Genomic DNA, 26262 nt, shown 5'->3' with positions numbered 1-26262 from the left:
ACACGTTTACGATCGAAACCCGAACATAATATGACGGCCACAAAACGCCGCCAGACTGAATTCTGGTCAAACATATCTACTGCTTGCCCTTGGTAATTACCCTTGGTATCCATAAAATAATAATATGGGAAAATGTCTTGGGCCTCCTTCGCCTCTATATACATTATGTTCTGTGTATCAAATATTAATATCGTCACTGACGCTCAGTGAAAGTGACCGGCAAACTTCATTCTAAACCCTGCCACTGCTGAATAATACGATACATTTAATCATTTGACGATCTGCCTGTACAGAAACATATCAACAAGCGGAGGCTGCTTCTCAAAAATTAACTTACCTTATCCAAATTCACAGATCATCTGTCCAGTTCCAGTTGCTGCACAATCTCTTGGTTGTAGACTTCTTAGTGAGCTTGAACTAAGATGGCTGGTGACAACAAATCTTCCGCGACAATGTGACGTCATTCTGACGTCACTTCACGAGGCAACAGGCTGAACTTTTCCGCAGTCGCTCTCACGCCGCAAAAAATGGGCGCAATTGTTTTTAACTGTAATATTGCTTGTGACAACATTTAGTAGACAGATAACTTCGTTATATATATATATCTTTAAAAAAAATAAAACTAAGAGATGGTAGGTCTACAAGTGGTTTCCTAAACATCATTTACAAAAAGTGTTGTAATGTCCAAAGCACAACGTTATCACAACGTTAATTTGCAACGTTGTTGTTACGTTGTGGAATAACGTTGTCATAGAGATACGCAATTACATTCTGGAAATTTTAGTATTAAGAGATGAAAATTTAAATGCCGAATATATAGAAAGGTAATGCATTACTGCCTTGGTATTCTGACAAATTCATGTTGATTTTGATAAAGCAGTTCTATTCCTTTATGACTATCGAGAAGCAAACTCTATAACGTTTCACCGACGTTTCAGAAACGTAGCTACAAAACGTTGTGTGATGTCCAATGCACAACGTTTTCACAACGTGAATGTGCAACGTTGTTATAACGTTGTGAAATAACGTTGCACGTTGACGTTATAACAACGTTGTGACAACGTAATATCACGACGTTACCAATCCACAACCTTTCCACAACGTTGTGACAACGTCGTGTGTTAGCTGGGTACACGCTTACAAAGGAAAAGACCTGTGAAAACAACTTCTATCGCGCATTGAAGAATTTCCCAACCAAGGCGTAGAGAAACAAGAACGAATTGGTTTAAAAGAAGGAAAACAAAATGCAAATATCATAATTACAACCTACCAAATTTATGTTTATAAATTTTAGGTAGCTTCCTTGTTCGAGAAATGTATCCGTAAATATCCACACAAAGGAACAATATCCCACTCGTCTGCAGCTGTACAAAGAAACTTATTCGATGTCACGTGTCTCACTAACAATCAAATATTTTAAAAGATATATATCGTTTCGAGATATTATAACCCATGTTCGTTTCTCAACTGATCACTTGGATTGTTTCAGGTGTTTTACATAGGTGTCACGTCTCAATGGTCGGTTGAGAAAGCCCACGTGACAACTATTTTCATAACGTCCACGGTTCCTAAAAAATCCATTGAGTGATAGATAACAATGATCAATCAATCAACGTATTATCAGATAACCCTTTGAACAAAGTATGTTGTTTTTACATCGGCACTTCACACCATTATATGAGTGTATTCCCTTTGTATTAGAAAACCTAGACATGTAAACACTCACTCTTGACATATCCACTGTGCAAGATAACAGTGATTAATCAATCAACGTATTTTCTGTTAATCCTTTGATGACTAGGAACGATCAGTTGATTTACAAAACAAAGTAAATCAACCGATCATTCATCTCTTGCTGGGCTGACACGTGCATATTACATAACACACATTTCACCTCTCTTCAAACCTGGATTTAGATTGAATAATTACCCCGGACACAATAAATGCCAAATGGGAACCTTTGTCAGGTAATGTAAGTGGTGCTACCACTAATTGTACCGGTAATAAATTCATTAACTGAGCATCAAGTGAATGACGACAAATACACAAGTGTAGGGTTATACGAGAAAACGTGGATGACAACAAGGGAGTAGTAATCGTATTATCGACGCAAGCCGAAATCCGAAAATCCTTTCACTGCATGGATACTTTTTTTAGTATTAAACTATAACCATCTGGGGTATTTCCAAATGACATCTGATGAGCTCCGCTGTTCTTTTTGTCTGTTTGTTTAGGCTGAAGAAATTAATTAACATGCGCCCTTTGTCGAAATCTTTATAGATCACAGTTAACCAATCAGTGTTTATTCAAAAATGCGTAAAACAAATATTGCCTCCAGCCTCCAAGTTTATTTAGCTGTCCTTGCAGACGGTAGTCCAGTCTCTTATCACGCTCAGTTGCGTTGCGTATCATCCGGGTACTCACGGGGGGAAAAACAATAACAAAGGCAACAACCAGTCCGGGGAATGGCGTTAGATTAGTGCCCCTTTAAGGTGATACGCCGCGATATAACTGGAATACTGTTAAAAGTTAAACCCAACTCACTCACTCACTCACTCAATGTTAAGTTTTGTTATGGGCATCAAGTACTCAATATTACCCGCAAATATATAACGTTTAAAACTATGGACCTAAGTTACAGTTACAGCAGCACTCTTTGTTTCTTGTTCTATCTCACAGTTATGAGACCAACATGATGTCACTCTGAAATGCTTGACATCATGATAAGGACGACGTCATAATCCTTCACATGCATACTGAGGTATACTCGGAAGTGTTGTACTGCAGCATTCATCGATTTCCGTTAGTTCACGTGGGACATGCATGCTAGCTGTGATTTACTTATGCAAATCAGTAACTGGGAAGTGCTCGCATCGTAAACAATTTCAATTTCTTCGGAATGTTCTGTCTACACACTTGTAAGTAAGCATTTATTAACACGTTGATAGTAACTTTTGTTATCTTTTTAATGTTGCCTTACCCCATCTATCGATTGACTACAATATAACCTGCAGTTTCCCAAATAAACTTTCTCTATCGAGGTGAACTAGACGGTCTGCATATTGATGATGACAAATAAGGTAATGGAAGTGACTTATTCTGCAAAGTTTTCACACAATGTGGCCATAAATGTTTAGGAGATAATAAGGGCCACAATGCCATACTTAGCAATATGTTCTTTACTAGAAGCAAAATGATAAATATATACTGCTGTCACTAAAGGAGTGCTTTTTTGTATGTTTATTGTTGACTTTTAACATTTTTTCAATTTCTTTTGACAAATTATGTTCATCCAATTTTTAAGATAAAAATCTTAAAATATCTTTTCTAATATTTAATTGTTCATCTTTCGAAAAAGAAATTTCTTATTTTTTTGTAAATATACATTGGATGCCTATGAAGGAAAGAAAAACAAACAATGAATGTTTTGTGGAATATGATGGGCTGAGTGTGGATGATGCAGGCGGGCGTGATATGCAAGGTCCTACCGCAGACTAGATATCGCATACAGACCCTATCGCGGGTCAACTTGTCCCTTCACCGTGCTTGGCAGACAGGACCCACAGCAAAGATACTGTCACTCCCCTTGCGGAAACAGCGGGCAGAAGACTTTGGGCTCCTGCTGTAGTTAGCAGGAAGCCAGAGTATCGTTCACACACCAGCATGGTGTTAAACCAAAGCCCCCGACTGCACCATGCCAAATAGCGGGTTGCAAATTGGATAAATACATTTTGTACACCGCAGACATCCACACATTTTATTTGGAGTAAATTATGATGTGGAAGGCAGTTGGAGAGTGGATAAGGGACTGGGAAGGAAAAGAAAAATTAAGCGTCTATCCCAAAGTGAAGTCACATACTTACCCGAACTGTACCTTTACTCATCACTAAACAATGTCCTGCATACATTTGTTTTAAAATGGGCCATGCCCGCCCGGTTTTAATGGACTCCCAGAGGAGTATAAGATTGAGCGTCATGTTTGATCTGAGGGTGGGTACATCTTAGAACCCCCTCTTCCCTGATCACTCCCGCAATCCGCCTATTAAGCGATTTTCTTTTCAGTTCAATTCTTTTATCATGGCTGGCCCCTCACCAGGTTTGTAGTGATACACCATAAAACACACTTGCAGCATCTTTGTTACAATAAGATCTGCTTTATACTTACCTATTAATTTATTTATGGTATTTATTTATTAACCTTTATGTCTATATATTGTTTAGAGTTAGTGAAAAAGATTAAGTAAGTATTATCTCGTTCCCCCCGTGGAAACGCAACAGACGGGATGGGGTGGTCAGTCTGTGTTTGTTTCTGCTGGGTATATTGTTAAGTGGTGAGTTGAGTAATGCGGATACATTTGCTGTAACAGTTTGATTTCCAACGCCCATATTCCTGGATCTGCTTGGAACTAACCCCATTAATTGCTGCTGTTGTAGCCGCTCCAATGCGAAAAGAGTTTGACTAAAACAAATTAAGATTTAGCTGCGGTAAGGAAAAAGCCGGAGCCTTTCTTAAAATTGACTGAAATTGGAATCTAGTTAAAGGACGTCCATCAAAATGGACGACCATATGACCATGCACTGGTGATCAGATGGATAGAAACTGTTGCATTGCTCTGACAGGACACAGTCTAGAGTGAGGAATAGCTGTTATTTTTATTTGCGCACCTCTGCTGCTCTGATCCGTTTTGGATGAGCGTAAATATACCATTATCTGACTTATATCTGCTGCCACATGAATATCAGACAAAAGACACGCCTTATGCGAGAAATCCTTGGCTGACCCTGCCACCAGCTCGCTGATTCTAAAGAATCCAAAAAATGTAAGCAGGTATGCAGCTGGGAAATGAGATGTTTCATAAGTTGAAGCACAAACTACCAGTATAGTTGTGACAATAACAGACAATAAGTCAACTGTAATTGGGAGTCGAGTGTCAGCCTTCTGTTTCTGTCTGACAAATCCAATCAAGACTTTCTGAATAAGAAAATGGGATGTTAGGTCATGCATACAATGTAACTTTTGCCATTTTGCTAATGCCGATGTTTATGACTTTGCTGTGCGAGGAGATTTTCCTGTTAAGGAGAGATGAGCGATAAAATTCAGTGATCAACAAAGTTGGCGGGGGATATAGAAACGGGCTCTGTCCGTCCGTCCGTCACATTTCGTTTCCGGAGCATAACTCATGAACCGTTCAATATTTTTTCATCAAACTTTGCAGGTCTGTCAGGTACATGCTGAACTGGTGCCAACAGGGGCGGGGGATATAGCCACGTTAGTGGCAAACTCTTGTTGATAATTGCTACCACTGCCTGGTTGTCACAAACAAACACTGGCTTGTTTTGTAGATGTCTGCCCAACAGTCTTACTGCCAATACAATTGGAAAAAGCTCCAGCATAGTGATGTCAATTGGAAAAAGCTCCAGCATAGTGATGTCAATTGGAAAAAGCTCCAGCATAGTGATGTCCTTAGTCCATCCATTCTGCACCCACTTGTAAGGTCATCTGCCATTCGCCCATCTACCTATACAAAAGGCTCCGAAACCATGGCTACCTGACGCGTCGGTAAACAAATGTGAATCCGATGAGTTAATCCACTCGGAATCTATAAATGCAGAAGTGCAATTGTGTTATTTGAAGAAATTGCTGTCATAAACTGAGGTCCTCGCGTATGCCTTGTGTTATCCTTATTCTTTGGTGAGGTTTTGACCCTCCTCGCTGTGTGTCAAAAAGGCACGACCAATCGGAATTGCTCTACATACAAAGTTAAGGTTTCCCACCAAGGACTGCAGGTTGTGAGATGTTAATTGTTTACTTATCCTGCATTACTCCTTAATGGATATTATTGCTTTTTCTTGACCGAGAAAAGAGCTGTGTGAAGGTCTTTGCTTGAAGAAGTTGCTCCAACTAGCTGAGAGGCAAGCCCATCATGCAGCTCCCACGTGACCAAAGGAAGTGACATCACAGATCCTCACATTACTTTTGTCACTTGATGAGAGAAGACCTGTTTTTTGTTGTAACATAAACTGATTCAAACCCTCACGTGTTTGCTATCTGTGTTAATGTTTTTTTTGTCTTTGTGTTGTGCCTACGGTTTGTATTTTGTACATTCTATGTTTGATAAACATGTGCATAACGTTATTAGACACTTACTGGCATTTCTTCTCAAAAGAAAACATAACGCCAGGTGTCTTGTTGTTCCAAGTAGCCATCTTGAATATTTTACGTTGCCAGCAGTTACTGAACTGGTTTACATTCTATATTCTTTTGCTTGGTACCCCACAATTGGCATATCCTCGCAAGTATTGTTTGTTTTGTTGTATGTTGTCTTATGTTTGTCGGAATATTTGTTTCATAAACCCACACAGTGGGATAAACAAATTATAGCATACATAATCGGGCGGGAACGCATTGTGATTTTACACTGCTTCGTTGCAGATGTCATGCCCTCCTGCTCAGAGTGCCGGCGTAATATCTCGGCGTGGGATCCCCACCCCCTGTGCCTTAATTGTACATCTCAATGCCTCCAGGGTCACCGATGTAAAGACATCTGGGATGACTACCCCCCAATTTCAACTGCTACTTCGATGTAGGACCCCACGGTCGCAGTTTCTACCCAAAGCACTTTGACGACCACAACAGCGTCTATCTTTACGGCGGCGACTACCTTGACACCCGGCGTGGCGCTCACATACCAGATGGTGCCTATACTATCCTCCGGACAGACGCTTGATCTCCCACAGACGCCCCCGCCTACGGCACAGACGCCCATGATAGACGCCTCTCTCCTCCAGTACATTCAGTACTTACAGGCCAGACAGCCGTTGACGCCAGCGCCTTTACAGACGCCTCTACAAGCGCCTCTGCAGACGCCTCCTCAAGCAGCCTTTCAGCTGGCGCCTATCTACACAGCGCACATGCAGACACCCGCGCCTCTGCCTCCGCCGTGTCAACCGACCTCAAAGACGCATTCTACCTCTACGCTGTGAGTCCGTGGAGTGACTGCAGATCTTCTAGACAAGGTCATAGATCTAGAAGCCGCTCCCCGGTTCGCAGACGCTCCAGTGGCTATCGATCCGACTCCTCGGAGGGTGCCTTCATCCCTTGCTATGACCACACCCCTACGGATGGCGAATCCCACCTGGGTTTTGAAGTCGCAGACTAGCTGGCTGACACATTGGAGGCAATCGCTCCCTCGCCTGGCCTAGAGGTCGATAGCAAGACAGCCATCCCTGCGGACCCCACCTCGATCCCTCCTGACCCACTGATCAGAGACATGATCTCAGGTCTGGATGAGGACTGACTCCGTCCTTTAGGGCCCAACGTTATAGATGAGATGACTTCTCAGTCCACTCTCTTCTAGTTGCGGACCACGCTCACTCCTTAGATGAGGACATGCACCGCCAGACGGGATCGAAACGCTCACCTCAGTCCGAGTTTCCGACAGCAAACTCGCCTACGTGGAAACTGAGATTTGCCACACGCTCAAACCTCTCTTACTGATGGCGTCGTCCTCCAGGGCTATACTGCAGGACTTATTGGAGGACATATAGGGTTGTATCCTACCTCCAACGACAAGTGGAACAGATGCGCTCCCACATGCGCGCTGCTCTGATCGAACTCACTACCACTGGACGCCTTTGGTACCTTGCCTTGTCGAATTGGGACCCAGAGTTCAAGAGAGACCTTTTTCATCAACCTTGGTCTGGCTCTGACCTTTTTCATGGACAGATATCCAAGATACACTCCCGAGTATCAGCCTTCGCCCGTGATGAAACGGCTCTCAAGGCCCTTGCCAGGGTGTCACAGCCAGCTTCGCTAGGGCGTCCCAGTCTGGTTCCTACTAGCCACGATGCAACACCCTCCAGACTCGGGGGCTCATCAGCCTGGATATCGAGGACACCTACCTACATGTCCCTATATATCCCGACGACCGGAAATTTCCTTGCTTCATCTTCATGGGAGTCGATTATCAATGGGTGGTCCTCCCATTTGGAATTTCTTTGGCCCCGTGTTCTCGATGGACAACATCACTGTTGTATGGTGCTTTCGGAACCAAGGAACGACTCATTCAACTTTGCTCCTTCAACAGATGTTCCGATTGTTTCACCTGGTTGATCATCTGGGGATTCAGTTCCAGGTCCACCACATCCCGGGCTGCCGAAACATCCTAAAGGATGCCCTATCTCGGCCTGGCAAAGTGGCTCCCACAGAGTGGAAACTTTACCCAGACGCCTTCGCTCTTGTTTGTTGAGACCACGGTCTCCCCAACATAGACCTATTCACCACCAGCCAGAACTACCAGATCCCGACCTACATATCTCCGGTGCTTGGGCAGTCGACGCTTTAAGTGTCCTCTGGGAAGGACTAAAAGCTACGCTTTTCTGCCACCTGTACTCCTTCCCAAAGTCGTCCAGAAGATCAGATCGACATGGAACCTCGATCTGACTTTGGTCGCGCCCTGGTGGTTCGTCGACCTCAGAGAGCTGTCCGATGTCAACCCACTGCCACTCCCAGATTGGTAATATCTGCTGATCCACCTTCACAGCAGACAGCCACACCCAGGACCAGACAGGTTATGTTTTCACGTCTGGTCCATTTACAGAGAGCACTGAACGGCAAAGGCTACTCGGCCAGAGCGGCTAGGGCCATCACGAACTAGGAGCCCCTATGATGACAAGTGGGTGGTGATCTTTCGAGAGCTTTTGTAGGCGCAAGCACCAAGACCCCACATCTGCATCGCCTCAATTCCTGGCCGAGTTCATGCTCGATCTTCGTCACAAGCGTCAGCTCAAGGGCAGCACCATCATGACCTACCTTGTGGCGCTCAACTCCGTCCTGGCAGTTCCAAAAGATTGACGCATGATGAAAATCCGGGAACTCCAGGCACTGCTCCGCTCATTCAGACTGGAAGACCAAAAGGCGAAGTTTCGTCCCCCAGCTTGGGACCCGCCGAGAGACGTCATCATTCTACAATCTGACGAAAAAGACGGTCTTCCTACTGGCACTCGCCACAGCAGCCTGTGTCAGTGAGCTACACATGTCCTCTTTGAGCAGGGAGCACATGGAGCCTTGCATCTGGGCCTGTTCTGGGACTTCATTGCAAAGAATCAGCTCCCAGGCCAGCCCGATAGATCGTTCCTCATCCCCCCCCCCCCTTTCATCGATTGTGGGCGCGGAAGATGAACTAGAGCTCTGTCTATGTCCTGTTAGAGCGCTTTGTTGCTACATCCGACGATCCAAGGAATGCCGTAGACAACGACGACGCCTCTTCGTACCAGTATCTGCGACCTCGTGAGCGGAAGTCAGCCTCAACACGATCTTCATCTGGCTATGAGCTATCATCCTCCAGGCCTATGAGGCCGTGGGATTGGACACCCCAAGCTCCAACAACCCGCATGAGACCTGGGCGGTCGCCTCCACCATAGCGCTACACAGCAACTGCTCTCTACGCGCCATCATGGAGGGATGTTTCTGGCGATCCGACACAGTCTTTGCCAGTCACTACCTGTGAGACGTCGCATTGAAGGATGTGCAAAGCACGCACAGCTTTGGTCCGTTAGCAGTGGCCCAGCAGGTCACCACTACTACATGTCATTGACTTCGCCTCCCCTGGCGTGAGCCCTTGAATAGAAGGTTCATGCCTCATTTGCATACGGCTCGGTACTCCAGTTTTGACCTAACCAAGTCAGGCTGCGCAGTACCAGGACACAACGCATACCTGACTCTTCCCTTCCATGTAAATGGTCATCCAGGCCGACCATACAACCGAAGACAGGCTGAGGGAAACGGAGTTTCCCATACATGGAGTGGTCACCTGATGCCGACCACACAGCCGAGCACGGGCTGAGGGAATCGGAGGTTCACATACATATAGTGGTCACCCGAAGCTGACCACACAGCTGAGGACGGGCTGAGGGAATTGGAGGTTCCCATACATGGAGTGGTCACCTGATGCCGACCACACAGCCGAGGATTGGCTAGGGAACAGAGTCTGGAAATAAAAGATGAAAGTCCACATCTGAAGGTATGCCCACCTCCGGTTCCGTCCGCTTAAGATGCATTAAGGAGTAATGCAGGTTAAGTAAAAAATCTAGTAAAAACCTAGATATTTTTTATATTTGTATACTTATCCTGCATTACTGCATCTAGAGGGACCAACCCATTGCAGATCTACTTCGCCACGATGCCTTCCGATGTTTCGGACTTCAGAGTAATGTGAGAATGGATGACGTCACTTCCTTTGGTCACGGGAGCTGCGTGATGGGCTGGCCTCTCAGCTAGTTGGAGCAACTTCTTCAAGCAAAGACCCTTCACACAGCTCTTTTCTCTGTCAAGAACGAGCAGTAATATGCATTAAGGAGTAATGTAGGATAAGTATACAAATATAAAAATATCTAGGATTTTACTAGTTTTCTTCATAAAAGGTGATAAAAGAGCATCTATTTCCTGAGTAAGCGGAACAACCTTGTCCATCGGTATGCTAATTTGCGGTTTGACTGTCTCGATTGTTATACCCTGGAAGGTCATGTTTGTTGTAGCATCGTTTTGTGCTTTGCGACGGGAACGCCCATGTTTTGTAATAACTCCAGGGAGGACTTGAAAGATTGTTGACATTTATCAGAGGCTAGTGCTGCCAATGCAAAATCATCCAAATAATGTTGTATGTTATCATTTTTGGTGTATTTCCTGAAGACATTTGTCAAAGTAGAAATTATGTTTGAATTGTATGCCCAGAAATTTAAAGTCATCTGGTCGTATAGGTATGAGGCGAAATGCAGATTTAATATCAAATTTTGCCATGTATGCACCCTTGCCTATTCCTTGTATCGTGGATAGCACCTGGTCAAAGTTTATGTACTTGACTGTTGACACATCGTGTGATATGTAGCTGTTTAGACTCTCCCTCAGGGTATGACAGATGGTGAATAAGTCTGAACGTTTGCTGAACTTGTTTATTATTTTGATTTGACTTCTTCAGAACGAGACTGATTGGAGAAACTATCATATCGTGAAATGGTGGTGCTGTAAATGGACCTGCAATTCTACCTAGATCAATTTCAATTGTTTGGATGTTGTTGGGCGGATTGTGAATTGTATGCCGTTCTAGGACCCGGTGGACCCGTATACTGTAGTGGAAAACCTTGAGAAAAACCTTCCGATAAAATCATATCATCTGCTGCGTAGAAAAGAGTGTAAAAACTGAGCCAATGTGACAATACACACATACTAATGGGTGTTGGTGCTAGGCCTTGAGTTGGTATTGTTTGCGGTGGGTTTTTTAACGCCCCCTTTTTGACGAAAGCATGTGTGTGCGCCATGTGCAGTGCTGTCACATGTGATGCATTTGTGTGCATATCGGCAGAAAGACGTTGTACACCCCAATTTGTTAAAATCCCAGCATTTTGGGGTGCTATAGGTATTTGCACTACCCGTGTTAGCATTGTTGTTGCGGTTGGTGGTAGTGGTGTTGTTAGTGACGTGTGCGTGTGCTGCTTGTTGATTTGGAAGTATATGTGTTGTAACCAGAAATGGCCATCTATTGCCAACCAGGAGTGAGACGGGTCGCGTTGCATCCTTTGTTGGAAACTATGGTCATATTGCAACCATGAATTTCTGCCGAGCCGAATAGCAGCTCCCCTGATTGTTTCGATGTAGGTAAGCAGATCCTTTATCTTGTCCAGGTGTTTTTCTGTGTATACCCTCATCATGCTCATGTAGACGTTAAACACCGATATCCATGCGCCAATGCCTAATGGACGCGTTTGTTGTTGTTGGGTTTAAAAAGGCTGTTACCTGGGGCGCCGAGCGCCAATGTAAATGACGACATCTCTTGGGGTGTCTGATTTTGGGCCGATATTAGTTGTTTGAGCTCAATGAATTCCCCATTGTGTATTTTTTCCCGTAGTTGCTGTGAAACAAGTGATCTGATGTGTTCTGCTCTGACGTTAAACTGTAGACAGGGTGTATTTGTTGCGGGTATGCCAAACATGGTTGAATCGTTTAAATTCATAGTTGCAAAAGGATTGAGTGTTTGTGCTTGTTGTTGGGACGGATGCATGTTATGCATGTTTAGGGTGCTTTCGGATCCTTCTCTGTTTGTTTGCGAGTGTTCGCGTGCAAATGTGCTCATGTTTACATGCCCTTGATTGCTTCAAAACCTATCCCGAGTCAGCGTCTGAATGCGTTCAGGCATATGCATGTCCCCGTTTGTGAGTGTGCTGTTAGCAAGCATTGCCTTATTTGTGTGTGTTATGGTAGGAAGCACTGTTGTAGCCGAGTTTGTATTATGCATAATATTGCGCGAATTAATACAAACCAAATTTGCTATCCAACTGACCTGCTGTGTTTTGGGGTACTCCGTCTCCGCTGATCGATCCTGTGCCAGTTGGCGCCTCCACCTCTGCTCCAACCACATAATTTCTTCTAACTTCTGGCTTTTGGACCCTTTAGCAGTTGGTGGGCCAGTGCCGCTTTCCTTTTAGGAGGCATCCCTCATACACCAAACATACGAATGAGGTGAGGTGAAATCGCTAACCCCTGGATGCTTTGTGTTGTTAGGATGACTTGACGGTTGGGAGTGAAAATAGTGACGTCATGAGACCAATGGTAGTGACATCATGGGAGAAATGACATATGGTTGCCATGGGGAGTATTTTAGCGGGTATCGTGAGAGGATAATGTTTGTAAACAAATGGTGGAAAATGGTAAATGGGAATAGTTACTTGTACTTATTATGCGGAGCTGACCATAAACCGATTTAGCTAAATAATGCTAAATCATACTAATTATTACAAATACTGAATTTTGTCCTGTTTTTGTCCAAATCAGGCCTCCATACACAACTTTTCCTCTATACTGTGATACGCTGGAGCTCTCTCCCTTGTCAAACTAAGATTCAAGCCTCGGGTCTCACTTGACGCAACTAATATAAATAATTAACTTTTATCGGTAAAATATGCATAGATAGATAAAATAAATTACATTTGCGTCTATCAGGACACGCATCATCATAAATGTTAGTGAGTGCATTTTATTCTGTTTTGTGTACATAACAAGAACTATGATACCCTGGGTTGCAGGCTACTGCAGCTTTCGGACACTGAATTTCCTCTGTACAGCTTAGACGAATTTCACAGTTTTCTGTTGTTGCTTTTTTCATCCTAAGGTAACCTACAAGGGAACTTTTCACCTTGCAAACTTGCCTGTGTGTGTAAATGTGTATGTACAATTATGAGTATAGCATACAGCATGTACATGTATGTATTACTTTTGCAAATATGAAATTCAGTTCATATGCTGCGAGAACAGCAACAACCCTTATTTTTCAAGCAAATTCCATATGATACAATAATTACTACACCGTTCTTGTCATCCATGTTTCATGGTACAAACCTTACACCAGTGTATTTGTTGTTATTTACTTGATGCTTGTTAATGACTTTATTATTAGTATAGGTAATGATGGTTCTGGCTCACTTCCACTAGAGCCAGATTCATATACCTATACCACCACTACAGGGGGAATTTATTATGTCAAAATGATGATGCAATTCAACGATTGTCATGAAAATATTCTCTATTATTTTTATTCATACGTATACCATTATTTTGAACAAAGTGATATTCAACATTTTTACTAAGTTCTTCGTTCATATTAATAGGAGACCAGACTATATACTCTTCTTGGTAATTGGAAAGAAACAATTGATGACCGTATTTGGTTGGTTTGATATCACTGATATAATATATACCTTGTGGTAATTCTCTCCATTTGATAATTTTGTCCCTGAGCATAAATGCTTCGATAGCTTTTTCGAGTTCTTCCTTTGTTGGTTTGTAGTTTTCCATTATTATATACTTATGTAAGCATTCGTTTTAATGAATGTATGATTTTTTATGCTGTATGATCTAATGATAGGAAGTAATCTGTTTTTAATCTCCAACAAGTTCTTTGGTTTTGGCACGGAATAATTGACACGCTTGTTTGATATTCAACATTTTTACTAAGTTCTTCGTTCATATTAATAGGAGACCAGACTATATACTCTTCTTGGTAATTGGAAAGAAACAATTGATGACCGTATTTGGTTGGTTTGATATCACTGATATAATATGTACCTTGTGGTAATTCTCTCCATTTGATAATTTTGTCCCTGAGCATAAATGCTTCGATAGCTTTTTCGAGTTCTTCCTTTGTTGGTTTGTAGTTTTCCATTATTATATACTTATGTAAGCATTCGTTTTAATGAATGTATGATTTTTTATGGTGTATGATCTAATGATAGGAAGTAATCTGTTTTTAATCTCCAACAAGTTCTTTGGTTTTGGCACGGAATAATTGACACGCTTGTTGTCTCCCCTGTTCTACATGTTCTATGAACTTTTTTTTTCTCGTCTTCGCTAATACCACTGGTCTTACGAGAATTTAATTGAATCTCCTGCTTCATTGCGTTGCATTTGGTGAGTTCTGACAACACTAAACGAAACTCCTCCTCGGATATCTTACAATTGCTGTTGAAATATGATCCTCAATGCTGTTTAACTTAGCTTTGGCAAGTATCCGAATATTCTCATGTTTTAATGCTTTCTTTTGCAACTTATGAGTTCAGATAGCTTGGCTATATTATTGATGAGTTCTCCCCGCATTGTTTGCATTGCCTTATCAAGGCCTTGTAATTCCCTAATACTGAACTCCGAGGATGGTACACTGGCCGTGGAATTATCGTAGTAGGTATCCAAGATTTCTCAGAGTCCGTCCGAGGCCAGCTTCGAGCTTTCTTCCAAATTATCTATGTTACCGAGTTCAGCAAGCACAGTCCGAAGAACCTTAGTAGTCTTCGCAGAAAGTTTTTCTCATGAGTAGTCTACAAAACCTAATTCATTACGAACAATGTTGATGCCATGTTTACTGGCTATCGTAGACAAAGCTAGGGGGTTACGAGTATGAGAATTCATAAGATCAATATCTGGAGAGCCACTCAGTCGCAATATTCCTTTACTATCCCTTCTATAAAACGAAGCGGTTGTGAAAGATCAGTCTCTCAGGGGTTTATCGATGGCTCAATTCCTTACAACGAAGTATGCACTCTGGCTCGACATGCGAACAACGGATGATGACCAACTACACGGCAGTGGGCAGAGAATAGAAAATGCTAGCAAGGGTGTTACTATACAGATAACGAAGCAAATTAAACATATATTTGTAAGTGATTATGGACGTGCAACTCAGTATACAGAATGGACGATTCGCGCAAGCGATCTATTAATAATCTTTTACCTAAAGAACCGCACTGCGCTATCATCTGCTGGCAAACTGGGTGTGGAAAAACAGCTTTTATTCTAGATATTTTACAAAGTCATTATCGGGATGTTTTCGCCCATATTTTCATTCTGTGCCCGACTAATAGCATTGATATAACATACCTATCGAGATATGGGGTAGTGAATGATCCTGGGGTGTACAGAGTTGATCCGGGCGATCATTTACAAGACTGTTTACGAGTATGTCATGAAAAATACAAAGGAGAATCAACCCTTTTCATAATGGACGACTGCATTGCGAGTAAAGAACTTACCAAAAGGAAAAACATGATTTCATATTTAGCATTCTCCGGTCGGCATACTCAGCATAGCGTTTGGGTACTTACACAAAAATACAATTTTTTAAACTTATCTTGCATTACTCCGTATTGCATTTACTGCTGTCTTTGACAGAGAAACGAACTGTGTGAGATCCATCTGCTGAAGAAAGTTGTTTCCATCTGTCCAGGAAGCAGCGCCCCCTCCCACACAGTTGGCATGTGACCCGGAAGACATGACTTCATGTCAAAACACATAACTGCTTTGTCAGCCACACGGAACGGACGTATACTGTATCCCTCGTGGAAATATTAAAGCTTTATCTGATCCTGACTTTCTATCGTTTACTACGACAAAAGTCTGCTGTGTTGTTTCTTGTATTTGTTTTGTTACCTTTGACTTCATTCTATTGTTAATTGGTAACGTTTCTCGCTCGTGTTGTGGCTCTCATCACGGTATTTCCGAATGTATTGTTTCCAGCCATTTTGGTTTTCCCACCATTTTCCCCCGCCCTTTTGCGATTCACTATGTGTTTTGTGTTTTGAATTCGCTCTGTGGTTGGAGTTTTACATGAAATTAAATGTTTGTATTTGGCGTGTTAAAGCGTAATTGTTTGCTCTTATAAACTTTGTAACAGAAGAAGTTATGTTGAGTTACATTATGTTTCACGTTGTGTGTTTACACATCGTTATGCTTTTGCTTCAATTCCAGTATGTCTCGCTGCACTAACTGCAGCGGGAATAAATCTGGACAGGACCCCCACCCCTGCTGCCTGGACTGTACAACCCCGTGTACCCTCACAGAGCAGTGCAGATACTGTAGTCCCGTCTCCAGTTTCCTTCACCGCCTACCTACGAGTGTCTCGGAAACGTTTCACTCAACGTGTGCGTCGACACTCCAACATGCCATCCAACGTAGAGTCTGCCTCCCATGGCTCAACATATGACCGTTCACGGTCTCCTACACCACCCTTACCGTCGCTGCTTCAACCTCTTCGTCTGCAGCATCACTCGTAACGAGTTTCCTGTCTCTTCTACCATCTACGTCAACAACTCCAGCGCCGCCGATGTATCCGGCACCTCTGATGACTCCGGCACCTCTGACTCTGGTGCCTCTGATGACTACGGCGCCTCTGATGTATCAGGCGCCTCTACCTCCGGCGCCGCTGACTACTTCGGCGCCTTTGACTTGTGCGGCGCCACCTACGTATGGACATGGCCTCCCGTCATCGTTTATGGATCCATCTTGGATACAAGCTTGGATGCAGTCATTGTTTACGCAAGCTACTCCCGCCTTAGTGGCGGCCCCGACTACAGATACTTCAATTCCTGCGGGCCCCTCTCTTCGGGTGCTCATCGGTCTCGATCGTCGTACACCTCGTCGCCTCCGACTGCTTCTCGGCACTCATCCAAGTCAGCTTGATTCCGTCGTTGTTCTCGTAGTCGCACACCCGTACATAGACGTCGACGTCGTTCCTCCTCATCGGAAGGATCATTTCGACCCGATTATGACCCTCCATCTCCCGAGATTGACAGACACTTGGGCCTATCACAGGTTGCTGATTTGGCTAGCGGACCGTTTGACCTCCGTCGCTCCCTCCCCGGGCTCCGATGTCGACAAAAAATCTACGATTTGGTCTAACCCGACTTCGCTACCACCCGACCCAATAGGGAGTGTAAGTAGGTCACGGGACTACGCGAGACCTAACGTTATTTAGTACTTCCAGTGACAAATGTCTCGCGGCAATGGCGACAGCAGTGTCACGTCGGGCAGGGCCCGGCGCATCATATTTGGAAAACGCAGGTGTAACTTAGAAAAAACATGACACTGTCACAGTCATTAAAACACTCGAGATGGGGAATATAAATAGCAAGTGTTTGCTTGTCAAAGCAGTTGCAGTGTTGTCAAGACGTCCTATTGTCGATGTCAAACTGGCCGCTACCCATTCATAAATATTGAGGTAAGTTTTCACTTTTTGCACACTTCTGATAAGTTGGTATAATTGTCAGTGTTGATAAGGCAATAATGATCGGTTTATCATCACACGTACAATGGTGATGGCGTTGAAAAATGAGCATAAAACATTCGTTCTGAAGGTATTTGCAATATGCTCTCGGATTGTGCACCATACAATGTTATGGCAAATTTCCATTACATCTATCCTGAGCCTTTTCCAATAATAAATGTTCGGCTCTGATAGGGAACGTCACAGAATTATATTTGTAGGTCCAAGGGAGATGACACAAACTATAGTCATATTTAAAGAAGGCCTATCGAGTGCATGTTGGCAACGCAAATTTTGTCAATACTTAATGTTGTGCAAGGAGACTTATGGGGGTGCCTGTGTTAATAAATAAGGATATGTGCCAATATCACGATGATAATTTTATGTGCACTGAAAAATCAGGTTTTATTCACACACAAAAATATTAATCTAATTTGTAAATAATGATGATTAAATCCTTGCGGTGTTTGTTATAAAGATCTGTATGATGTGAATAGACTTGACCATTACAACCCCATTTAGCATTTGTTTAGCATATTCAGTTGAAGGTACATGCTTAATTTATTAAATATATCTTGATGTGGGCATTGTAAGAAATGGTTGGTATTTTAGAAGTATATATTTTATGATCTCATAAGTGTTATTATCTTTTGCAGTTGGACCATATTTCCATGTTTGAGGGGAGAAAGATTTCCTCATCTTACTCACAAGTAGATGCATATGGATCACCAGAATTACCTTGATGCCAAGCATAACTTCACCTCAAGAGCATCTCAGACTATAACATATCTTCAGATTTTTTGGAATATTTTGTGGTCAAGCATTACATTGCCTATGAAAGAACAACTCTTGTTGTGTATACAGGTGTAAACATATTAAAGTTCTATCTGAACATCTTGCTGAAGTATTGGCTCTGTAAATGATGTCTGTGACCATCAGAATACACCATATACACTGGACACTTGCTTGTCCTACTTGTCCTCAACATGGTCTTGCAGAACATCTTGGGACTCTCTCATAAAGTCCAGTGTGAATCTAGACACTGACACCAGTAACAGTGCATGCTGGCACATTTATTTGTTCAGGCTTGGGATTTGGGAATATTTGCCATGAATGCTTAATACTCATGACCTTGAAATAAAATTACTGAATAGATCTGAAGCTTATTTATTGTTTTTTGTCTGGGATAATGCCATACAAAAAAAGTTTTTTTCAATATTTCTGGTATCAGCCATGATACTGAATTGATATTGAATATAATATCATAACAATGCACATGGAATGTGTGATAATAGATTTCCAGTTTATATGTCAAAATTTTCCAAGAAAATACAACAGATGCTTACCAATGAAAATTTAACTTAACCAATGGCATAGCAGTTGTTGCTTTGTGAAATGAATTCTTCGTTGAAATATCAATATGTCTTGTTTTTGCATCGCTGTTTTAGGGTCCAGCATACAAATTACACTGATTCATAGAACAATAGCCAATAAACATTAACATTTCTTGACCAGTAATCTTAAAACAGATTGGTCCAAATGGATAGTGGAAAATGTGAAATGACAGTTACCTCATTTGTTTGACTTGGATTTATTGGCAGAATATTTAAAATACACAAATATATGAAAAATAGGTGCAATTGTTTCTATCTCTTCATCAAGTCAGTATGGTTGCACTGCATTGTGTTCATCAGTTTTGACTGAGTGATAAGGTGAATGTATTAATGTTTTGGACTTGTGGCAATTTTTTTACTTGGTTCAATTGAGCCTCACAACCAGAAATATTAATTTAAAAACCCCTACCGTTTATCACAATTAATCTTTTAATCTTGCCCCTGCTATCAATCACAGTCTGCAGTGTTATAACAAATTATATTGCTGACGAGGTGGAACACTTTTATTTCTTCCCTCAGAATAACATTACACTTCATTTATTAGTAAGTATCTTTCTTCGTGTAGGACATGTCATTGGTGATCACCTCAGTGTATTTGTCTTGCATTTTGGCCACTTCTGACTTGAAGTTGCTGTGTGCTGGATGATGTTTCATCTTTTGGTTGCTGTACAGCAGAAATTCACCCCTGTATGACCAAGAAAAAACCCATTCATGTTCTGCAACAACATAGAACTAGACATCAAGTACATACACGGTGTAAAATTACCATTGTCCAACACCAGTTCTATTCATCACTGGACTTAACAAATAATGTTTACACAATTTGATGAATAAGTATATCACTGTGAATATTCATATGGAATACTAACAGCAGCTACTTGTTGCACAAACCTCAAACCACCTGAGACTAAGAGGTCTTTCATTGAAATATGCGAGTAAAATAAAACAATTTGACTTACATACTTTTAATATAACTATGATAATACATATTCAAATGTAGTTCGAAATTAAGGGGTATGTGTTTTTTACAGGATAGGGTTTGATATATTTATTTCAAATACTAGATTATAGTAATCAATATAATGTATTGACTTGCCTTCATGGTTATTTGATTAACTGTTGAGTGATTTGTGACACTATAAGTAATTATGTTTATTCTCCCATATATTCTTTTTTGGTGCATGTTGATGAGAAGAGCTTTATTTTATTCAATTTGGATAATTATTTTTGGGATCAATATATTTACAGGCAGGGCTAAGAAAATCTATTTGGCATGCGGTAATGACTGTCATTCATCCAAAGTAGAGGAATTTATTCATTTTCTCTCAACTTTTAATTATTTCATAAAAACATTTTTTTTTTTATTATCTTTTTTTTCTTTTCTTTTTATGGGGTGGGGTGGGGGTCTTTTGAGTCTTTCTTGTTAATTTCTGACATCCGCACTTCCATACCGTCATTAAGTACATGTAGGTGAGAGTAAACTTATGGTGCAAACTACCAAAGTGCAAGAAATAGTACATCTGCATTATTATATCTATTCACATTTAATACACAAACTAATTTTCATAATTACACAACAATTTATGCACAGGCTTTCTACATTGCATAAAAACCCTATTGTCTCCTTCATAAAAAAATATTTATAAGTTAGTTTCTTCTCCAAACTAACAAATCTTGCCTAATTTAATGCCTATTCAAACTGTCAAAGGCACGGCTTCCATGACACTGCTCATGCCGTCAGATACCAGAATAACGTGGTAAGTTGGGGAAAGTGGCCTACCTATTAGTAATTACATCTTCATAAATAATATTACATCACAGAAACATGTGACACATCCTCCGTAATCATAAAACACTGTCCACTGGGACTATAAATACACGTCTGAACGATAGTACCACTGGTTGTCAAAGTTATTTTAAAGGTAAAGAAAAGATGATTTCCCTGTCCACTCTTTCGATGTGGCCGATGGTGCGCACATCCTTGACGAGGACTTACATCAAATGACCGGCTCTTCCCAGTCCGCCACTATACGTATGCCAGACTCCCAACTCGCTTTCGTGGAAACTTAACTGCGGCGTTCTTTGAAGCCACTGTCTACACTTGCCTCTTCTGCCAGAGCCATTGACCAGGATCTCTCAGAGTCCAATCCTATCAGGGTCGACCACCTACACACTGTTATGACATTCCAACTTCGCCAGGTCGACCATTTGCGCAGTTATCTGAGAGCCGCTCTTTCGGAGATCACCGCTACTCGACAGTTGGGTTACTCAAGCGAATTCCGAATTCAAGCGTTCCTTACTACGACAACCTTGGTCGGGTCCTATCCTTTGTAATGGTGCCATCTCCGCTACACACGCCCGAGTCTCCAGCTTCGCGAGATGAAACGGCTCTCAGAGCCCTGGAGCATGTCACGCACCAATCAGCGGTCAAGTCCTCCAAAGGCAACTACAAACCGCGCCGTTCCTCTCTCAAGGTCGTCTCCTTTCGTGGCCAGACAGGGCGTGGGCGTGGTAAATCCCGTGGCACCTACCAGCCCCGAAGGGATCGTCGCCCCGGCTGGGACCTTCACCCTGCCCTCCAGCAGGCTCGAACTCTCCACCAATTGCAGGTTCTCTTGGGCCTCCTCACATCGGCTCAAGACCTGACTGCCAGAGGTCGCCTCCAACTCCGTCCAATTCAATGGTTTCTCGCTCCCTTCATCCAGCAGCAGGATCCGGGGTCCCTCATCGTCCTCCCCGTTCACCTCCACCCCTTCCTCCGATGGTGGACGGTGGAATCGACCGTCTGCAGCGGCGTCTCCTTGACCGCGCTACAGCCCTGTTCGTCGACGCATCCAAACAGGGTTTGGGCTCATCTGGTGACTCAAACAGTTGCAGGGCTGTGGTCCGGAGATCGACTCCACTGGCACAGCAACAACCTCGACCTCGAAGCTCTCATCCTGGCCGTCTCCCACTGGCAGAGCATTCTTTGTCACGCCCAGTTGACCATCTCCACGGACAACATCACCATGGTGTGGTGTCTGAGGAATCAGGGTATTCTCCACTCTCAGTCCCTGCTCAACCAGACCTTCCGATTCTTTGACCTGGTGGACCGCTTAGACCTGCAATTCCTTGTTCAGCACATTCCAGGTTGCAAGAATGTTCTGGCAGACGCTCTGTCCAGGCCGGACAAGGTGGCTCCCACCGAATAGCGACGCCACCCAGAGATCTTCACCGTCCTTTGTCAAACGATCGACACTCCAAACATCGATCTGTTCGCCACGTCTCAGAATTGCCAGCTGCCGACCTACATCTCGCCGGTCCCGGATCCGGCCTCTGTAGCAGTCGATGCCTTCAGTGTTCCCTGGGAGGGATTAAGCGCGTACGCTTTTACACCTCTGGTTCTCCTTCCAAGGGTTCTTCAAAAGATCCAGGCCACTCGACACCTGACACTGATTTTGGTCACGCCTTGGTGGCCAGAAGTTGGTTTGTCGACCTCCGAAACATCGCCAGAGACAACCCTCTAGAACTGCCGGCATGGTCCAACTTGCTGCTCCACCCACACAGTCGGTTGCAACACCCAAGTCCCGCTCGGTTTCATCTGCATGCCCAGCACATCTGCAGAAAGCCCTAGGCGACAAGGGCTATTCGACTAGAGTGGCCAAGGCTATTGCTTTAGCCCATCGTCCATCAACACGGGGACTATATGATGATAAATGGTCCTCGTTCCAGGCATTCTGCTCTGACAAGCACCATGATCCGATGACGGCGTCACCGCAGTTCCTGCCTGAGTTTCTTCTATTCTTGCGCAGCACACGTCAATTAAAAGGCTCTACCATCTCCACGTACTTGGTCGCCATCAACTCTGTTCTTGCCATCCCAGACGACCGGAGAATGACGAAAACTCCCGAACTTCAGGCATTGCTGCGCTCGTTTCGTCTCGAAGACCAGAAAGCCAAGTTCAGACCGCCTGCATGGGATCTGAATGTGGTCTTAAAGGCTCTTTGGGAGGCTCCCTTCGAACCACTCCACTCGTCTTCCTTTTACGACTTACCAAAGAAGACGGTGTTTCTACTGGCCTTGGCTACTGCCGCCCGGGTTAGTGAGCTCCAAGCCCTCGACGTCTCTCGTGTCCGGTTCGAACGCGGGACTCATGGCACAGTTGATCTTGGGCTGTGCTGGGACTTCATCACAAAGAATCAACTCCCAGGACAGCCTGATAGATCCTTCACCATCCATCCCCTTTCGTCGATTGTGGGTGCCGACGACGTGGAGGAGCTTTTATTATGCCCTGTTAGTGCCCTGAAGGTTTTCCTGTGATGGTCTAAAGCCTGCCGCAAGTCTAGGAAACGCCTTGTCCTACCGGTCCCCCCTTCGTCGCAGTTGGGGGTCAGCCAGAATACTATCTCCCTGTGGCTCTGGGCGGTCATCCTCCAAGCTTATAAAGTCGCCGGATTGGACCACCCCCCCCCCACCCCCCCCCCTCCAAGGCTATCAACCCACACGAGATTCGGGCGGTCGCATCTACCATGGCTCTTCACAGTAACTGTTCCCTCAAATCGATCATGGAAGGCTGTTTTTGGCGATCCGACACCATTTTCTCCAGCCACTACCTTCATGATGTAGCCATGGAAGATGTCACCGGCGTTCATATCTTTGGTCCCCTGGTGGTAGCTCAACATGTCACCAACCCCTAACGCCACTGATTCTTTGTTACCCTCAGCGGGGCCCATCAAACACTCTGGTGTTTATCACCCCAGATTAGAGGGCTCTACTGCGTTCCGCAATCGCTCTTAGGTCAGTTTCCCGCCTCATGCTATTTCTGTCACCTATTTCGGGTTCCCTCTTTTGCATCAACTCTCGTTTCCTCCGACGGGAATGGACGCTGGTGTTTCGGTCATCTCTTGTACATTCGGTGCAGTTTCATCGGACCTTTGTCAAGGGTTTTCTTCTGGCTCACATCTGAAGGTATGCCCACCGGCCGTGCCATCTGATAAAGATGCAATATGGAGTAATGCAGGATAAGTTAAAAAATTTAGTAAAATCTGAATATTTTTTACATTTGTATACTTATCCTGCATTACGAAGCCTAAGTGCCCCCACTGCGCTCCGCTACCTCCCACAAAGTTTCTGATGTTATGTTAAAGCAGTTATGTGCTTTGACATGACGTCATGTCTTCTGGGTCACGTGCCGACTGTGTGGGAGAGGGCGCTGCTTCCTGGACAGATGGAAACAACTTTCTTCAGCAGATGGATCTCACACAGTTCATCTCTCTGTCAAAGACAGAAGTAAAAGCAATACGGAGTAATGCAGGATAAGTATACAAATGTAAACAATATTTAGATTTTACTAACTCTGTTCTGAAAGATCTTAGAGAGCAGACCAAATGGGTAGCCCTGTTCTATTGCAAAGACCGAGATTCATCTGAGGAATGTCTACGCAAAAATGATGTTATTTATACCAAGCCAGAACGAGATAAAGTCAGAAAACTGTTAGCTTCAACGAAGCATTGTAAACTCATATTAAAAACCGATCAACCAGCTGCTAATGCAATAACTTAGCAAAAATAGCAAAATTATAACAAAAGTAGCAAAATTATAGCAACTGCTAAGCAAAGTTATAGCAAAAAAAGCAACTGCTAAGCAAAAAATATAACAAAAATATAGCTAAAACAGCAACTGCTGAGCAAAAATATAGCAAAAATAGCAAAACTATGATAAATTGAACATTAGCGGTTATTATGTAATAATGTGGTTTGAAATCCCCATTCTTTCGCAACAGTCTATTATTATGGGCTGTATTGGATATGCCATATTTTATTATGTTAGACTTAAATATCTCCTTAGGTATTACATTATGGAATGCGATGAACTCATCGAACAAATGCTCAAAGAACCAGATCAACATGCAGAAGAACATACAGATAAATCTTTAGATAAACATAGAGAAAGGCTTTGGTAGCCGGTGGAAAATGTTCCCAATATTTGGGGGAAAATTATACCATCGAAAGAATTGATAACTTGACCTGCGAAGAAATTATAAAACTGTACGCGTGTTACGAGTCTAGACTGGGAGCTACCATGACTAAAACAATAGGTTCGGCTATGTTACAACTATACACAGTTGTAGCTAGTACGTTTCTCCCTATCCCGGCAGAACATTGCCCGCATTTATATGAATCTCTCGAGAAAGACCCATTCATCGAACACGCTATAAGCTGTAAGTTTTATCATAGATACAGAATGTTCTTAGCTACGGTGACCACCGCTTTAATAACAGCTAGGCACCACAGATTGTGGAGACGCAACAACAAGTGAACGAGGAAATAACCTCGATTGCACAATCACAACAGATTGTGGAAACACAATGACAACAAGTGAATGAGGAAATACCAGCGATTGCGAAATCACAAGCCAGAGTGACAAAGAATCCTTTGAAAATCGCCACTGGTAAAAAGGGTGCGTTAGCAAGGAAGGCTAGAATGCATAATTCAAATATTGAACATAGTCGTCCGATTAAAACTTGGACTCCCTATGCACTAGGAGTTGTTGCTATAGCGGTGGTATGGTTGTTTTATAAGACCGGAGAAGAGAAAACGTCACCCCCTATTACACAATCACAACAACAAGTTCAATTAGAGGTTAGCCCCCATGTAATGTTATAAAAAGCATGACTACTCCAGTTACAGACGGTAAAAGTCACAGTGGACCAGCCCAGTCACAATGGACCAGAAATAGGATATTAAGATTAGATTATATTAATGAAGAACTACGTAAACAAGGACATTCAATTCAAACATTTAATGATGTTGAATCTGCCATGCACGAATACTTCCTTGTTTATGGAAAGAAACTTGACCCAATACAGAGACCAACAATAAGTCAGTTTTATACACCATCAGAGGAACAAATAAACAGAGAGATAGCATTTATGATGTTTGGGTTATCAGTCATTGTAATTTTCAGTTATACAATAACTACGCATAAACATGACCTAGTCAGGGTGAGTCTTATCAACCACTTTGACCTGTAAACATGCTATGCTAATCTATAAATAACCCTGACTGCTAATCTATAAATAACCCTGACTGCTAATCTATAAATAGCGATGACAGCTATGACTCACCAGTGCAGATGTGATTTACCTTTTAGACAAATGATATGATAGATGTATAACCATGAATCTGTGCAAATATACACTCATGGGGAAATCGATTCAATGTCAGAAGCCATCTGTCGGTGTTTACTGTGGAACCCACTCTTATTCCATCAGACGGGGTTTTAAAAATTACGTTTGTTCTGTATGT

At 42.9% G+C, this 26262-nt stretch overlaps 1 protein-coding gene and 2 pseudogenes across 1 annotated transcript in view; 2 read left to right on the top strand and 1 right to left on the bottom strand.

Moving 5' to 3' along the window:
- LOC139444350 (uncharacterized) overlaps window positions 1-12487 on the bottom strand; it is a 254046-nt pseudogene extending 241559 nt beyond the window's left edge.
- Window positions 1-26262, top strand: part of LOC139444351 (large ribosomal subunit protein mL49-like) — a 43606-nt gene that overhangs the window by 3962 nt on the left and 13382 nt on the right. The window lies entirely within an intron of this gene.
- On the top strand, window positions 21310-23581 carry LOC139442157 (uncharacterized; annotated as a pseudogene).

This window comes from Haliotis cracherodii, unplaced genomic scaffold, assembly GCF_022045235.1.
Source record: "Haliotis cracherodii isolate W230 unplaced genomic scaffold, xgHalCrac1.p SCAF_5, whole genome shotgun sequence".
In the NCBI taxonomy this organism is placed as follows: domain Eukaryota; kingdom Metazoa; phylum Mollusca; class Gastropoda; order Lepetellida; family Haliotidae; genus Haliotis; species Haliotis cracherodii.
This window is presented reverse-complemented; position numbering and strand designations above follow the sequence as displayed.